Below are 5,597 nucleotides of genomic sequence, written 5' to 3' on the forward strand. Positions count from 1 at the left end.
ATTAAAGGTGTCAGCTGAGGGGTCCCAGAATTGTCTGCAGAGTTGTAGCCACTCTATTTCAGTATAAAGGGTTCTTTTACCTTTATGGCCACATATGTGAATTTGCAATACCTGTTGTTAGGTAAAGTTCTTTGGAGTGGACTACTGACCGAGTCTATTGCAATTTGAATCCTGACTCCCCTGAAGCTGTGAAACAGCTTTTGCCAAGTGCTTTAGCTGAAATAGAACAGACATTTTAGCTGAAATAGAACATTTTCATGGAAAGAATGCTAAAATATTATTGAAATTTTAAAATTAAGAGTAAGAGGTCAACCAGTGCCCCTTTTTGCCTGATGGCGAGGCAAATGAAGACGTAAGAAAAATATGTGCAGAAAAAGAGAAAAGAGATGGGACAGTAAATTGGAATTCAGACAGACACCAAAAAATTTCAAAGTTTATATTAATGTAGACAAGCCAAATTGGGCAGATGCTATATCAGAGGAAAGGTAGCTTGGGCTGCAGATACACCATTACACATGTGTAAGCTGACCAGTGCCTCTCTAGGAAATCCTAAAAAGCAGCTATGGCTTCTAGAGGTTATGGCCTCAATTAATGCCATTCAGAGAGATTGCCACTTTACAGAGGGAAAAACTGGACCATAAGGCCTGGCTTTGATGTCCTTGCCTAAAAGTAGAAATATACGTATACACAGCAACCCAAATCTTCCCCATCACAGTATCCATTGCACAAGCTGTACAGGGTGATACAGCATAGTATCTTGCACAAGAAAATGTAATCAATATCAGAAAAACTGCCTTCCCTTTATGCAAGGGAGATCTCTCATGGTTTGTGCTTCATCAGATAAGAATGAAGAAGTACATTGTCTAAGAGGGGATTTGACAAGACAAGAAAATAGAAAAAAGTCATCGACACTCTCCCATAACAAAAATCACAAAAAATGAGATTAAAAACTAAAATCTATTCTCTCCGTCCTCTGTCTCCAATGTGTAAGGAGATGCACACTAGAAGAAGGGACCGAACTACTGAATGAGGAATAGGGTTAGAAGGCAAGTCAAAAGTATTTTCATGTGCTGTGACTGTCATTTGAGTGTTGGTGTGCAACAGGGAGGAAGGAAGCTAACAACGCTGATGGAGGAATTTTGCAGATAAATCCTGAAATATCCTGCTTCCAGGTTACTGCTGACACCCAGAAAAAAGACCCATGTCAAAGCGAGGAAGAGAGTTTTAGACAGTCTTGTCTTTCCTAGGATATAAGACACTAATACAAAATATCTGCCTGGAACTCATGACAACAACAACAATAAAAAATAAAATTATAAAAAAAAATAAGGCAATGAAATGTGACTTTAAATAAGCATCTAAAATATAGGGGGAAATATATCACAAGTGGAAATGAGCTTGGTTATGTATTTCAGAGTTTCAGTGCTTTGCCTATTCTGTCGGGCTCCTTCTCACTGGCCAGCAGAAGAGAGAAAGAAGTCAAACAAGGGTGAAAGAATTATGTAGAAAGAATAGGATAACTGAAAAGGAGAACAAAGCTGGGAAATAACAACGGGGTAAGAAGGAAACAGGACAGAAAGGTTTCAGGGAGTGTTGAGTTTGAAAAAGAGGATTGAGAGGATTAAGAGTAAAAAAGAAGAGAATTCTAATATCCTGGAAGGTAAGAAAGGAGAACAAAATTTAAAAAATTAATTCTAATTACATGATAATATAGGATTTTCTGTATTGAATCACACTGTAAATCCATCAAGTTGTGTATCCTACTGCAGTAGTTGAATCAGGGATTAAATAAGCAACAAAACAACAATAATGCATACATCCAACCAATAAAAAAAACAAAATTATTTCCTCAGCCTTGTAGGAATCAGTTTGCATCCCAAGGCACAAGACTGAGTTAGTGTTAGGAACTGTTATTAATGACCACAAAATTGTAGGGGATTTTCATTTGTTTTTAAATGAACACAGCCATTTCACTTGGCTAGATTAGCTCTTGCTCCAGTGAATCCCTTGAGCTGACAGTACTACTAGTTGCACTAAGTAGCCATTCTTCTCCTAGAGGAAAACTGCAGAAGGAGGAAGCAGCCTGTGGGTTACAGTAGGTACCAGAGCAGAAAAGCTTTTAGATCCATTTCTGTATTTCCCTGTCTGTTCTTGTTTATGATAGCTTTGATTTTCTTTCTTAATGGATCACCATCAGCAAAAATTTCCTCTTTTAAGAATAACATCCTTGTGAATTCTGCCTTGGTGTTTAAAATTGCTTCAAGCTCTGCCTGATGAGAATCCTGAGCCTGAAATGATGCTTTAATTTTTTCACCTCTGAGCAGTTATCTCAGAACACAATTTGCTCAAAACAGACTAATGTGACCCTTGCCAAAATAACTTATCTGCTGGTTCTTGGTGGACAGTTGAGAATGAAGGCAAAACTTGAAACCAAGTGTCTTAGTCAAGGAGGGAAGCAAGACATTTGAAAGAGATTCTACAATGCGGCTTACAAAAGAAAATACCCAGTTTTTTCCACCTGGGAAGCATGGATATGAATTTGTTACTGAGAACAGGAATGTTAGAAAAATATCCAGGCTGGACAGAAGGTTATGTGAGCTGCTAAAAATGGAAAACAAAAATGATGTTTCAGAGACAGTAATTATCTTGCAGCCTGAGGATTCACAAAGGGTGTTACCAGGGAAGACTGTGGCAAACTGTTATGAATCCCTGTCTCTCCAAAAACACCAGCCAGAATGATATTCCCTGTCTGTTGCTTTCACCTCCCTTCTTTGCTACTGGTCACGAAATCTGTACTTCTTTTGGCAATACACTTATTTTTTCCTTTTTTAAAACAGGGATATATTGCATTACTACCTCAGCAATTTTATCACACTCTGTATCATGGAGACCAACAGCTGCCTTCCTACCAGAGTCTTTTCAGTGAGACCATGAAAAAGAGTGCCAATCTCTTTAGAGTCTTGCTGCATTACAATACAAGTGCAAATGTCCTAACAAACCTCAGAAGACGTTAGCACAGTTTCTCAAACTCTCTGAAAATTAATGAATGAGAACAAAATGTAAAATCAAAATCAAAAGTACCTTTCTCTTGGATGTTCTCAGTGTCTAAAGCAAAACTAAGAGAAAGCATTTTATTTATTCATTTATTTTTTTTAATCTGACATCCTGTTCTATCATAGCATCATCAAATTCATTCATGTTCAGTTCTCTCCTCCCACTCTGATTGTCCCTGGTTTGTTTTAGTACTTACGGTTAGAAGAGCAAGTGATGTGAGATAGGACTGGATTTTTTTTACGAAAAAAGGCTCCCATTACCTTTACTGTCACTTTATTGGCAGTGGAAGAGCAGCTTCATGTCACAGGCATGGTTTTGTAACAGGAAGATATATAGAGTGAGAAAGACAGAGTGCAAGTGAGAGATGGAAGAGAAAAGGAAAGAAAGCAAGAGGATTAGAGTAAATATCTCTATAATGTTTTGTCAAAATATTCTAGCTTCTGAAGTGCTCCATAGCTTTGGTTTTATGAATGGAGAGAGAGAAAAGTGCTATGAATAGCAAAAACCATACTTTTGCCAGAAAACCTAATTTCTACTTTTCCACTTTCAAGCTGGAGACTGTGAACATTTTGTGAACTAGGCCTAAAACTTTTTATTTTTTCAGGCTCAAAACAGAAGTGTCTTTTAAGATTTATGGGTTTGGGTGTCTTTTAAAGTGTAAATTACTTTTTTTGCTAATATCAAAATGACAGCCTCAGGACATTTTCTAAAAGATGGGACTGCAGCAAATAACGTGCAAGCTTCCCACACTGTGCTGTCAGAAGGCCTCCACGACATCTTACGACACCCTTGCTATTTCTGTCCTGATCCTCCTTCATGCAGGAGCTGGCAATCCTGCTAAATCATGTGATAGGTTAGTGATGTGGGAAAATGTCAGCATGTGATTACAGTAAATCTCCAAACTCTGTTTCACTTTATGTGACCCATTCAGGATTCAAATTTAGAAGCACAGTGAGGTGAAGATGAAGGAGAGATGTGCAGATTACACATTCCTGGGTCAGCCTGCCACGTTAACACAGGGGTTCACTCAAGGAGTGCACCTTCCCTCTGGGTTTTCCATTGGGAACGAAAAGAAAGGGAAGACAAACTTCAGTTTGTAGTAAGGGCTTCAAGGAAGCCCACTGGAAGAAGCTGAATTAAGGAGTCCAGTCTGCCTTGAATGCCTGTTTGATCAGCAAATCCCTTTTGAAGAGCAACTCCAAAAGCTGCTTCTGGTGGTGCTGGGGGTTGCCAGCACCATCTCTTCCCCAAAGGAGTTTCCACCTTGGAAGTCCTCTGATTTCCCAATTTCATCTCAATTTTCCATAGGTATATAAGCAAATTAAACAAATATAGTTCAAGTTCCCTACTGGATTTATTGAATTTTCTTTGTTGAAAGAAAGTTTGCTTAGAAAACCTTTCAATTAAATCATTAGTACATCAGTTATGGATACATACTTAGTTAACTGTGAAAGCTACCCATGTTGCTGGGAAGACCGTGAGATATTACATAGTTCGAGATTTCAGGCATACTATTTTCAGTAAAACTGTCTCGAGTGTCTTCCTCCTCCTAGGTATTTTAAGCCAAGTTGTGCAATTTCTAGACTACCAGCAATCTGGAAGTATGTGAAGTGGATCATTCTGTATGTTGTTAGTGTAAATCCTGAAATCAGTAGATTCCATTTAGTATAATACACTGTAGAGATATTAGGAAATAAAGGAAAAAAAAAATGGGTGCATAATTTTTTTCTTTTTTCTCTCTGGTTACCAGGACCAGGACCCAAGGGAATGGCATGAAGCTGTGTCAGGAAAGATTTATATTTGATATTAGGCAAAGGTTTTTTACCCAGAGGGTGGCTGGGCACTGGAACAGACTCCCCAGGGGCATGATGATGGCACCAAGTCTGCCAGCGTTCAAGGAGCATTCGGAAAATGTTCTCAGCCACGAGATGGTATCCTTGGGGTTGTCCTGTGCAGGGCAAGGAGTTGGACTCGATGATCCTTGTGAGTCCCTTCCAGCCCAGGATATTTTATGATTCTCAGTGATTCTGTGAAGGCAGACATGGTCAAAAGTAAAGTTGGTGTCATATAGCAATGGTTAAAGACAAAAAGTAAGATTTTAAGCCAACACAGGGCCAGCAAGGTAAGCAGCCTGGGAGCCTTGAGAGGATGGAAGCAAGATGGAAACAGCCAGTGTAGGAATTAAAGGACTGTCTACGTGGTGGTGAGTACATCATTCCCTTAGTGTCACCTCAGAAGAGAGAAAAGGGTTTCCCAGTGGAATTCAGCTGAAAGAAACCCTTCCTTACCTCACCTGTGCTAAATTGTATTTGTGTTTGTGCTCCTGTGGCCTTTGGAGAATAAGAGGCATATCACATAGCGTGTTACCTTCCCTCCCAATTTATATGTATTGCAAGTATTTTCCTAATTCAGTTTCAGGTCTGTTCAGGAAGTGAATAGCGCGTTTTGTTTTTAAACCTAGAAGCTACATGCTATAAAATATAAAATAAAATACAGCACTGCAGGGAGCCCAGCTGCCTCATAGAAAGTTGATCTCTCTAAAA

This window comes from Motacilla alba, chromosome 1A, assembly GCF_015832195.1.
Source record: "Motacilla alba alba isolate MOTALB_02 chromosome 1A, Motacilla_alba_V1.0_pri, whole genome shotgun sequence".
Classification (NCBI taxonomy): Eukaryota; Metazoa; Chordata; class Aves; order Passeriformes; family Motacillidae; genus Motacilla; species Motacilla alba.